The following is a 13260-nucleotide window of genomic DNA, read 5'->3' on the forward strand; positions in this document are numbered from 1 at the left end:
TGGACTTCCTCACTGGCAGAACTCAGGTGGTGAGGGTGGGCAGGTGCTTCTCCAACAGCATCACCATCAACACAGGAGCACCTCAGGGATGTGTCCTCTCGCCACTGCTCTACTCCCTCTACACTTCAGACTGTGTGGCCACCCATGGCTCCAACACCATTGTGAAGTTTGCTGACGACACAGTGGTGTTGGGTGCCATCTCCAACAGCGATGAGGCGGCCTACATGGACGAAGTGAAGAATCTGGCATCATGGTGCCAGGACAACCACCTCCAGCTGAATGTCGGCAAGACCAAGGAGCTGGTGGTGGACTTCAGCAGGAGTCAGCACAGAGACTACAAGCCCATCATCATCAATGGAGCTCCAGTGGAGAGGGTGCAGTCCTTCAAGTATCTTGGTGTCCACATCTCCTCAGACCTGACATGGTCTGCCCACATTCAGGTCCAGACCAAAAAGGCTAGGCAGCGCCTGTATCACCTACGACAACTGAGATAGTTCAGGGTCTCTCCAAAGATCCTCAGGATTTTCTATACAGGCGCTGTGGAGAGCATCCTCACACAGAACATCACATCGTGGTTTGGGAACAGCTGTGTGAAGGACCAAAAAGCTCTCCAGAGAGTGATCCGTACAGCAGAACGCTGCTGCAGGATTGTTCTCCCCCCGCTTCAGGACACCTACACCAGGAGATGCCGGACTAGAGCAGTGCAGATACTGAAGGACCCGTCCCATCCTGGCAACAAACTGTTCCAACTTCTGCAATCTGGTAGAAGGTTCCGCATCATCTGGGCAAGGACAGAGAGACTCAAGAGGAGCTTCTATCCCCAAGCCATCCGGGCCCTAAACACACACACCCGCCCTCTCACATCATCTATAATTGACTGAGACAGGACTCTTCCAGACACTAAACCATGGCACAATGTACATTTCAATTCCTTTAATTTTAAATATGTTTATATTGTGTTATGGCCAATGATGTGTGTGTTGTGTTATGCCTCCCACTGGGGGATGGCTGTGGGTATCTTTCCCCTTTTCTCTCCTAGGAGGTGGACACCTGGGTGTGGCTGCTAGGTATCTGGGTGGAGTCTCTGCCTATCCTTGGATGTGGATAATTGATGGACCACCTCCAGTACTTAAGGATCGAATGACAGCCACCTGGGAGCTCTCTCCGAACCTCCACCACTCGACCAAGAACCTGTGTGTTGTTTTATTGTAGTGCAGTGAAGAGTTTTCGCGTGTATATTTGGCGTTGGTATGTCCGTTTTGTTGTAAATAGTTGTAAATAGATTGTCAAGTAGTGATCACGTGTTGGTTCACCTGATGTATATCTGTCACTGCCGCAGCCTTGTAGGCGTGAGAAGCCGTTTTTGTTGAACAAGTTTTCTCCTGTTTTTTCATTAGAAAGATAGGTAAGTGACTTGTCTTTTTGTTTGGCTTCTTTTTATTGTGGTGTAGGGACCACTAGGGAGTTTTTGTTTGTTGTTTTGGCATTGCTCACTGCCGACGAAAATAAACGGCTGCTTAAACACTTTGAAAGGTATCGTTGTTGGTGTTCTTACTTGGGTGGGGAGTGGGGGGGGGGGGGGCAAACTTCTTGTTGCGTTTATTTACTCGCCTGGACTAAAAACGTAACAATTGTCTATTCTGTAAAATAGTCAGATGTCTATTCATATTAATGTACAGAATTCACCTGCTTGCTGCTACTACTGCACATTCACCTAATGTATATACTATATATATAATGTTCTTCCTCCACCCCCCCCCCCCCCACCCCCCACCCCCCACCCCCATTTTTGCACATGTCGAGGAGCGTATCAGGTTACATTTCACTGTGTGTTATACTTGTATAACTATGCATGTGACATGACACCACAGACTGGGATGTGCTCCTGAGCCCACATGGTGAGGACATAGAGGGGGCGACACACTGTCTTACAGACTACCTCAACTTTTGTGTGGACACGGTCGCCCCTGCTAAGACGGTACGGTGTTATCCTAATAACAAACCGTGGGTAACACAGGAAGTCAAAGCTGTCCTCAACATGAAGAAGAAGGCTTTCAGGAGCAAAGTGAAGGAGGAGATGAAAGCAGCACAGCGGGAGGTGAAACGCTGCCTGAGGGAAGCAAAGGACACCTACAGGAGGAAGGTGGAGCAGAAGTTGGAGAGGAACAATATGAGGGAGGTCTGGAATGGTGTGAAAACCATCACAGGCCACAACACCAAGAAAAGCACAGTGGGGGGGACTGTGGAGAAGGCAAACGAACTCAACAACTTCTTCAACAGGTTTGACCAGCCCACAACCCCCCCACCCTCACCCTCACCTTTACTACAGAGTCCTCTCCCCACTCTCCTACCTCCCTCGCTTCCCCCCCTTCCTGACACCATGACACCCCCCTCCTCCAATCCCTCTCTCAGCAGCAAGACATCTCCCCCCCTCCCCTCCTCCCAAACATCTCCCAGTGTCACAGTGGATCAGGTCAGGAGACAACTGAGGAAGCTTCGCCCCAGAAAGGCAGCAGGCCCAGACAAGGTGTGTCCTAGGATGCTAAAGGCGTGTGCTGCTGAACTTGGGGAGCCGCTACAACGAGTCTTCAACCTCAGTCTGCGACTGGGGAGAGTGCCCGCCCTATGGAAGACATCCTGCATCGTCCCGGTCCCCAAAAAGAACCGGCCCAATGAGCTGAATGACTTCCGACCGGTGGCACTGACGTCACATCTTATGAAGACTCTAGAGCGGCTCTTCCTCAACCTCCTCCGACCACAGGTACAACATGCCCAGGACCCACTACAGTTTGCATACAAGGCGGGTGTCGGAGTGGAGGATGCCATCCTGTACCTCCTACACAGAGCCCACTCACACCTGGATGGGGGAAAAGGCACGGTCAGGATCCTGTTTCTTGACTTTTCCAGTGCCTTTAATACCATCCGGCCCTGTATGCTTCAGGAAAAACTGAACAGGATGGAGGTGGACCCCTGCCTGGTCGCTTGGATCTCCGACTACCTCACCGACAGACCACAGTACGTCAGGCTGAAGGACATTACGTCTGACACTGTGGTCAGCAGCACAGGAGCACCACAGGGAACTGTGCTGTCCCCTCTTCTCTTCACCCTGTACACCTCTGACTTCTGCTACAACTCTGAATTATGCCATATTCAGAAGTTTGCAGATGACACGGCCATCATGGGGTGTATCTGGGATGATCAGGAAGAGGAGTACAGAAGTCTGGTGAGGAACTTTGTCGCATGGAGTCACACAAACCACCTGCAACTCAACACCTCAAAGACTAAGGAACTGGTTGTGGACTTCGGGAGGTCCAGAGAAGGTCCACTGCCAGTTCAGATAGAGGGGGAGGAGGTGGAGGTGGTCAACAAGTACAAGTACCTCGGGCTGTGGGTGGACAATAAACTGGACTGGTCATGCAACACAGAGCACCTGTATAAAAAAGCACAAAGCCGACTGTACTTCCTCAGGAGGCTGAGGTCTTTTAACATCTGCAGGAAGCTCCTGAGGATGTTTTACCAGTCGGTGGTTGCTGGAGTACTTTTCTATGCTGTGGTGTGCTGGGGGAGCAGCACAGCAAAGAAGGACTCATCCAGGCTGGAGAAACTGATCAGGAAGGCTGGCTCTGTGGTCGGCATGAAGCTGGACACTCTGGTGACAGTGGCAGAGAAAAGGACATTAAAGAAACTGATGGACATTATGGACAATGCCAGGCATCCTCTGCACACGGCCATTAACAACCAGAAGAGTCTGTTCAGTGACAGGTTGCTTCTCCCCAAGACAAGAACTAACAGACTTAAAAACTCCTTTGTCCCACACGCCATCAGACTGTTTAACTCCTCTCTGGAGGGGAGAGGGAGGGGAAACAGGAGGACAAAGGAGGAGGGAACAACTAAGCTGCAGTGCCTCTTCACCTCACTGTGCAATACCTTTTGTGCAATACTTTTGTAAATAGTCAACAGTGCAATAGACTCAATACTTGAAATGTGCAATTCACTTGTATTTTTATTTTTATTTTTTATTCCTATTTATTCTATTTATCCCCTTTGTATATTTTATTTATATTGTCTCTGTATTTATATATATGTGTGTGTGTGTGTGTGTGTGTGTGTGTGTGTGTGTGTGTGTGTGTGTGTGTGTGTGTGTGTGTGTGTGTGTGTGTATATATATATATATATATAATATTCTGTAACTCTGTAACTTCTGTCGGTGCTGTGCTTTTTTGGAAATCGAATTTCCCAGAGGAACCCACCCGAGGGATTAATAAAGTTCTATCTAATCTAATCTAATCTAAAATAAAGAACCTTGAACCCTTGAACCTTGAACCTTGAACTGATCTGAACTCCTTCAGATCAGTTTAGGATTTTTGGATTCACAGGAGGCACAGGGGCTGCACAGCTCTGTTTTTTCTCTGTTTTAGTTTTACTGCTTTCCTCATTTTATGTATTAAAGCAGGAAAAATACTGATATAGATCCCAGAGTTAGAGTGTTTTATAGCTATAGCTAGTGTATGCTACATTTGATTGCTCTGGGTTCAGATGTTTGTGATTTCTGTCGATGAGTATTGGCAAAAGAATTCTAGATAACGTTTTACGGTGGTTTTTTCTCTTGTCAGTGTCACTGTACAAAATCAGCATTACAGTAGTTATCTACTGGTACTGTGCTGATGAGCAGCTCAAATGGAAAAAATAATGATGCAATTCATTTGGCAGCCTTTTACAAGGATTTTGTTTAAACAAAAATTCTATACTGGCTATAAAGTATTTTAAATGATATTGTCTGTGTGAGAATATGCAAATATGCAAAATTTGCTAACACATTTAAATCTAGTCCTTCTACCATCAAGAGGACAAAAAACAAAACAAAAGCTATATTTAAATTGTCATCAGCCACCTGCATCCTAATGAGGGCGTACAACATTTTTCTTTTAGTATTTAGTATAAACACAAAGCCAACAATGCAGTACTTCAACATGATCTTCAAAGTACTTCCACTGAATGTGCCCGCTGAAAGACTGCATAGGCTAAAATGTTGTACAAGCCTGACTGCTCATCAATACTTTTGTTACCTGTTGAAGTTCAGAATCTAGCTGTTACATTTAGCAGTGATGCAATAACGCAATGTGTTTACGGTAATGCGTTTAACCCAGCACTTATCGTCATATATACTGGTACTCAAATTATTCAAACTGGTACCGGCTACCCAAATTAGTCATTTGTAGGCCTACATGTGGAAAAATAATGATATAATACAGTTTGGAAGCCGAATATGATGGATTTTTGAGTTTATTTTCAATTTATCACTGTGTGCAAACAAACAGCCTATAAGGTAACATTAACCACAACAGCAGATGCCAACACACACAAAATACTACACTAACTACCTTTCACCCACTAGAAATGTAGCACATTTCCCCTGACGTGTTAAAAATGTCAGTGTCAATTCACACTTTAGATTTGAGTCAACAAGCTATTAGAGTTGTTCTTAACCCTATAATGCCCTTTGTATCATATTTGCTGCATGAGTTTCTGAGACCTCTATCTCATCTACATGATCAATACTTGCAATAATTTCAAAATGTTATGTACTAAACTCTCTTTTTTTTGTCTAAAATTAACATTGTTGTCAACAAAAAGTTGCCAAAACACCCAATGTATCAAATGTGATACAAAAAAAATATAATAAATATATAATGAAAATATATAATTAACAACATGATGTAGAAAAAAATTTAGATTTTGTTAGTGTTAATACACATATCAGTTCCCAAAAAAATCTGCATTTTTTCACTATTTTGTGATGGGTTGGGTCTTACAGGGTTAAATGAAACCAAAGTATAAACGACAAAAACACAGACAGAGACAGCCATGAAATGGAAACACTGACAGTACAATTAGTGTACATCTTTAATATTGGTGAAGACTGTTGTTTATGATTAGTGAAGAAGTTCACTTTTCCATAAATGTCACAAAATGTTACAAAATCACAAATCAGATGAAACTAATTCTGATTTATTTCTGATAAATCTAAACCGAACCAAAGCGATCTGGGCTTTTCACATGGGACTCTGGAGACACAACGGTTTGCAAAGCTCAGTGTATTTTTGCTTGTATTAGGTTTAGTTATTTCCTTTTTTCTACAAGCACCATCATCTGTTCTTTCAAATATGAAAGCTGGCAAAGTATTGATATAGATTCCAGAGTTATTTTCATAGTCATTTTGGTCGTCTTTGGGTGAATCTCCTGAACCTGCAGGAAGCTTGAATAAAGTGATATTTTCATAGGTATCAGCGAGTACACTACGTTTGGTCGCTGTGGCATCAGATGTTAAAGGATCTGCTCTTTGTTGGTGAGCAGAGACAAATGAACTCTTAGGAGACTTGTTACTACCCTTTTTCGTCTTGTCAGTGTCATCATAACCACAGCTGCCCTGTTGACAAGTGAAAAAGAAAAAAAATCAGCATGCTCTTATATGATCCGCATTTATTGGGTTTGTGTAGAAAATCAATTTTTAAATGATTATTAATTTAAGTACAAAAAAAAGGATTTCTGTGAGTATCCATACATTTACAATTATCTGGATCTGTGTTACAGAGTAACCAGTCTAAGCAAAGCTGATCTACGTACCTCACCCTAATGAGGTACCCAGAGCTGTAACTCTGTCAAACAAGCTCAGTCCCAAAGAAAACAGATTGAAGTGTGTTCAAAGAGTGTTTTAAGCTCGTTTTTAACAATTCATTGGACAGGGTCAGTCATTTCCTAACACTGATTTTTGGCTAATCGGTGCATACTGCAGAAGCTAAAGAAACTCTACCAAAAATAAAACATGAGATCTAAAATATTGAATGATACCCTTCAGTGATGTTGTTGCACAGGTTTATCTGTGGATAGAGGCAGTATAAAGAATATTTTTCTACCATTACATGTAAAAGAAATGCATGAGGGTGGTAAGAGTATTTTTTCATCTAACAGCATGTTAGTTGTGTTTTGATATAACACAGAAGGATTTACTCACATTATACTCCTTTAACTACAAACATGAACATGGTTTTGTGCTTCAGTTTATATTGCCTCTTTATATTTGTGTACTACTTTCATAGTGATCCCCGTTTTCTGATTCATACCTCTCTTTTGTTTGCACTGGTGAGGTCTACACCTTTGGAGCAAATTAATTGTTTATGTTTTGAGGTTTTTCTGGACTTCCGGAAACATACTGCCAGCAGCAAGACGGAGATCAGACCAACACCACCAACGGTAGCAAACACGATGGTACCTGATGAAAACAAGACAATTATCAGATCTTGTTCATGTAAACACTTTAAGCCAATAAGCTATTAGCTAAGCTAATATCAAACAAAACTTTACCTTTGTTGATTTTAGGTTCTTCTTCAGCTGTGAAGTTTAGGGCTGTAGGAAGAATTAAGTATTACTTCATGTAAGTTTATCTGTGAGTCACATTCATAAGGACTGATATGTGTATTTATACCTGTTGAAAGTTCTATAGGCTTCATGGTTCCTGTTCCGGTTGTGAAGTTTGTTGTGTTGGTATTTTGATTTGTCCATGTGGCAACTCCCGGTATGACAGTTGTCTCGGTTGCAACAGCTGTTTAAGAGAGTGGTTATTTACAAGGTATTTATACTATTTGTACTTACCTTTGTCAGAACATATACAACCCCACTTCCAAAAAAGCTGGGATGTTGGGCACTGGTTCACCAATATGGGTGAACCTGTGCCAGTTTCCTCAGTGTGACAATAATCAAGAGATTCAGAGAATATGTAAAACTCTTTATAAGAGATAAGCCTGATACTCAGTACTGGATGTCCATGACGTTTGGGTCCTCAGTTGGCACTAAATTAAAAGCAGCATTGGTTCTGTTGTGGAATTAACTGCATGAGCCTCAAAATCATTGTCTGTGAACAAAGTTAACAATGCAATCCACAAGTGCAGGTTAAAGCTCTGTCCTGTAAAGAAGAAGTCATATGTGAACAAGATCCAGAAATACCACTGTCTTCTGTGAGTAAAAGTTGATTTTAAATGCACTGAGGCAAAGTTTAATGTGTTCAGACAAATCAAATCTGAAATTCTTTTTCACAAAAATAGGTGGTGACCATCATTGTTGAGATCGGGTTGAGAAGCGTTATATAAGAAGTGGTCCATTTACCACAATTATTGTGTACCACAGGATTATAAACATTTATAAATGCAATTCTAAGTATCATATATAATAAAACCTTAGCTGTAATAAATTTATGTTTATTTCTCTGAAATCAAAAAGCCATTTTTTCATAACTGTTGTGTAGAAGAAGTAGTAATAAAAGCAAAACATTGAAATATGATACTGCAGTATGAGTGGGTAAAATTGTACAAAACTTTGTTGTTAAAATTATTTTGTTGCATTAACCCACAAACTGGGAATTGTACCTGCATGAATGTAAATACAAATATAAAATTAAGCGTATTCATGTATACCTACCTTTCTTTACTGTTAGGTGTACCTCAGCATATGTATCGAAACCAGTCCGCTCCACTGCACACCAGTATTTCTGTGAGTCTGACAACTGAAGATTGCTGAAGGTCACAGTGAAGAATCCATCCCCAGAGTCCACCAGAGCAATCCTCCCTGACTCTGCTCTTCGTCCAGATTCTACAGTAACCAGTATGTCTCCTGTGCTTTTACATGGATCTATGCAGAAATACTTGTTGTTGCTCCATGCATATGTGTGTGAGCACTGGAAGGACACACTTCTCCCTTCAAATTCCTCTACATTGATTATGACTCCATCAATCAATGTAACTGTTGAAATTGAAGCAATAATGTAATAAGTCATGTAGTAATAATAATAAGTGATGTGATAAGATACAAGACATCAAAATAAACATTTAAATGACATAAACTACTACACTTGTGTAGTCACTTACCATATAAAAGGCAGTAGAGGAAAGAAGTCTTCTTCATTGTAGCTGAAAAACTGACACTTGTACGTAGTTCTTTAATTTAAGTGATCTCTTAGACTCTACATTTACACATTACAACCCAGACCTGCTTCTGGAGGTCTGCTGTTAATCTGACTTTTGAAGGTTTGTGGGCATAAAGGGAGGAAATGACACCTACACAACCCACAACCTCGTTTATGACAGTTTCTTTTTACCGTTTCACGAACATTGTCAGTAGCTATATATATATATATATATATTTATACTCTATTATACTCTATTCCTTATGCAAATAAAAGCAGTGAAAAATCACTGGCTGAGCAGGAGAGGAGATGAAAATAGTTTTTGATTTCGTTTTTTCCGTTGTTTTTTTTTTTATTACAGACATGTTGGATAATTTCACACAATATCATAAATTTAATTGTAGCAATTGTTTAACATTTTGGAAACTTAATTGAATGCTTTCTTTGAGACAGCAATTTCACAGATATATATTAAACTGTTAACAATCGTCCTGGTTTGAAATTTGAAATGTTTGTCAAAATGTTTTTTTCTTCTTCTGTAATTACACTCCTTTTACAAACAGCCAAATACTGAGGTTTTCATTAGTACAGATATATTTTGAATATTTTTAGGTGCTATCTCAAACCTTTCAGTCAAAGGCTGACAGGTCAACAGTTGGCAGTTTACTCATAAGAGTCATTGTGTTTTAGAGTTATGGTTTTGTGGTTTATAAGCTGTCAGTGTCTACCCCTGACTTCTATCACCAAGAACATCCTTCCTGTAAAACGAGTAATCAAGACTTTCTAGCAGACATACATGTGTGCATGTATATGCAAACACATGTCATACAGACAACACTATACTAAAATCATGTCTCGTATAAAACAAAACAGTTATATTAAAACATTAAAGCAAAGCCACTTTACAAAATGAACATGTGTTTTAATGCCACCAAAGAAAATATTTTTTTGACTCCTTATGAATAATCCAATAACAAAATGATCAACTGGTTAAATGCTGTATGATCTTGCATGCATGTTACACTGAAGCTGGGTTTTTTTTTTTTTATCTCAGTGCAAATAAATCTGCCTACAAAAGTCACTTCACTCTTCTGTGTAGTTTCTTTAGGGTCTAGTAAGTACAATGAGTGACATGAACTGACAGACAAGCAGAAATTAAATGGTTGTTTTAAGGCTACATTTTACAAAGGCTGTCAGAAGAAAGTGGAACGCTTCAATCATAGCAAAGATGTTTAGCACCCTCTTTAGATTATATACAGGGTTCTTCTGCGTCTTTAAATCTGAGACATAGATGCACTGTAATTGGAACCCCTTCTGAAATCCTATGCCATAACGTAACAGCATGTGCACCTAGAAATATAACTCTATGTTACACAGGGTATGGCCTCCAAGAAATAATGTGTAACGCATATGAAACACAGGGCTACTAAACCCATTTACGTCATTTAAAGCTATTGCTTTTTATTGTCACACGGGGGCGCCGTGAGACTGTTTTGCATTACAACAACCTTAGGTCTGTGAGACTGTCATATCTTAGGTCTTGTCCACAGGAAGTTTTTTCTGTCTCTGTCTTTGAGCTTTTTCCCTCTATTGTTTAAAGTGTGTGTTGGAGGAAGATGAAAAATATACTGGGCCCAAACTCTGAGCACAAAGACGCTAACATCTGAGTTATTTGTGTTATAAAATCGTAATTGGTTTTTTTTTTAACTACTAGAAAGGACTCTGGAGAACCCTTTATGACGGGCCCAGCACAAATGGGATTCTGGATGAAATTTCTGAAGAACTGAGTCAAGCCATTTCTTGAATTTTAGCCTTATGCACTATTAGTCCTAACTGGGTAGTAGACAATAGGGTCTGCACACTGACACTTCCTTGCAGTACTGATGTTTGGGTCTCAGTGAGCATTAAAGGACAATTCAGACTGGATTTTTTTCATTTCAAGATAGAAAGAGTTTATTTTGTTTAATTCATTTTGTTCAATAACTGAAGACCAGACACGTCTGATCCCCCAGGTTTTTCCCCAAAGAAACTACAGGGGGCCGAGAAGATAAAGGCTGTGCAGAAGATAATTAACACCATGCAAAAAATCATTGCCAGCCCTGGAGACCATCGCCAGATCCTCCTGTCTCAGGAAAACCAGGGCCATCACAGGGGACTCCTTGCACCCCGCCCACCCCTCAGGTCAGTCAGGTCTCACACCTCCAGACTCACACTGGGCCAATTAGATAGTCAACAAATGTTTTATTTTCTATGCACTAGCTCCAAGCACTTTGCAAATATTCTGATCTCCAGTGTGTGCCTTTCTCTTATATTATATATATTTCTCCTGTTTGCTATGTATTTCTTCTGTCTACTATTTATATTTATTCCGGCACAGTTGGTGTGGAGCACCTACAATTTCGTTGTACATGTACAATGACAACAAAGAGCTAATCTATTCTATTTTATTCTATCCCCAGAAAGGACCAGTCCAATTTAACTATGACTGATAATCTGCCTGAGAGGGCAAATCTGCAGACACTGAGGATAGCTGCAAAAGTTAATAATCATAACTGGAGATTATGGTGCACATAATTGGAGAAATTAACTTGTCCATGAATGTTTATGAATAACATACAAATTTAGATTAAGTCTGATTAATTTCTGATAAATCTAAACCAAACCAAAGAGATTTTGGCTCCTTTGCGGTTGATCCACAGGAGACAGAAGGAGATGCCTTGTAGGTACAGCTCTCTATATTTTTGCACGACTTAGGTTTAGTTGTCTTTTTGACAAGTACCTGTTTGGGTTTTTTTGGCACTAGAGCTGGCAAAGTATTGACATGTATCCCAGAGTTATTATCATAGACATTTTGGTGCTGTGTTGTTGAACATTCTGAATCTGCAGGAAGGCTGGGGAAACAGATGGTTTCATAGATACGGGAGGGTACACTGCATTTGGCTGCTGCAGGTTCAGATTCAGATGGTGGATCTGAATGGCATCTTTGTTGGTGAGTAGAGACAGAAGAACTCTGAGATGACTTTTTACATTGGTTTGTCCTGTCGTCAGTGTCACTGTACTCACAGCTGACCTGTTGAAAAGTGACAAAGAAAAACAAAATAATCACATTCGTGAGTGCTCTATCTATGTATACTCTATGTATGCTCTACATCAACTGAGAAGTTCATCTATATTTCTTTATGGAATCTTTATTTATATATTATGAAACAAATTACTAAATAAATTAAGTATGTTGCATGAATTAGCCAAAAAAAATGGGCTTATATAATTTATTCACACATACGTACATCTTCTAACATTATCTGGTTTTGTGTCCCAGAGCCACGAGTCTAGGCAGAGCAGAGAGAGAACATTTTCAATACAATACAAAAAAATCAAACTAAAATAAGAAAACTCTGGAAACTAACAGAAACTTAACTAATTTAAAACCAAAAGTCAAAATGAAATAAAAAAATAAAAAGTAGTTAGAAAATTCAAAACTATAATTACTCAAACTCGGAAATGAATCCAGCCAAAGATGAGTTTGAAGTGGGTTTATGCTAGACAGTTACTTGGACAGGATGTGGGACTTTTCCTCAATCTGCCTAATGATGGTTAAGGATCTCAGTTTGCAGATCAGTGTCTATTTGCTCTACTGATTTGCAGCACAGCAAATTAAACTGAGATCTAACGTGCTAAACAGTGTTTCAGTGATGCACTTATATTTAGTTTTATCTGTGGAGAGAGCCAGACTGACAGTTTCCTTCAGTTCTAATGCATGCCTTTTAAATGCATGCAATGCTAAAGACAGGAAATGATTACCTGGGCTTGCCAAATAAACTATTTCCATCTAACATCAGTTATTTGCGCTCTCACAAAATACAGACTCTAGGTGCCATAATGTGTCATGATTTACTCTCGTTGTAATTCTATAAATTCAACCCAGAACATTTTTATTATGCATTTGATTTATATCGATTGGCTTCAGAGACTGTTTTCAGGGCTTATCTCCAGTTTCTAACTCATACCTCTCTTTGTTTTTCATTGCTGAAGTCTGTGCTGTTGCAGTAATCTTGTAGTTTATGTTTTGAGGTTTTTCTGGACTTCCTGATGCATACTGCCAGTAGCAAGAGAGCAATCAAAGCTAAACCCACAGCAGTAGTAAACATGATGGTGCCTGAGGAAAACAGGTTGAATTTCAAAATCTTATTCATGCAAAGTCTTTAAGTCATCATGTCAATCAGAACTTTACCTGTGTTGGTTTTAAGTTCTTCTTCAGCTGTGAAGTTTAAGACTGTAGGGCAAAATATAATATTAATTAATGT

General features: G+C 40.2%; 1 long non-coding RNA gene across 1 annotated transcript; it reads right to left on the reverse strand.

The window, feature by feature from the left end:
- Positions 1–7058: 7058 nt before the first annotated feature.
- LOC146668489 (uncharacterized) lies at positions 7059–7605 on the reverse strand. Its single transcript, XR_014911994.1, has 3 exons — positions 7484–7605; positions 7363–7404; positions 7059–7270 (listed from the first exon to the last, which is right to left on the reverse strand). It is a non-coding gene; the product is annotated as an uncharacterized LOC146668489 (long non-coding RNA).
- Positions 7606–13260: the final 5655 nt, after the last annotated feature.

This window comes from Rhamphochromis longiceps, linkage group LG6, assembly GCF_057381845.1.
Source record: "Rhamphochromis longiceps isolate RC_006_pf linkage group LG6, R_longiceps_female_GT1.1, whole genome shotgun sequence".
In the NCBI taxonomy this organism is placed as follows: domain Eukaryota; kingdom Metazoa; phylum Chordata; class Actinopteri; order Cichliformes; family Cichlidae; genus Rhamphochromis; species Rhamphochromis longiceps.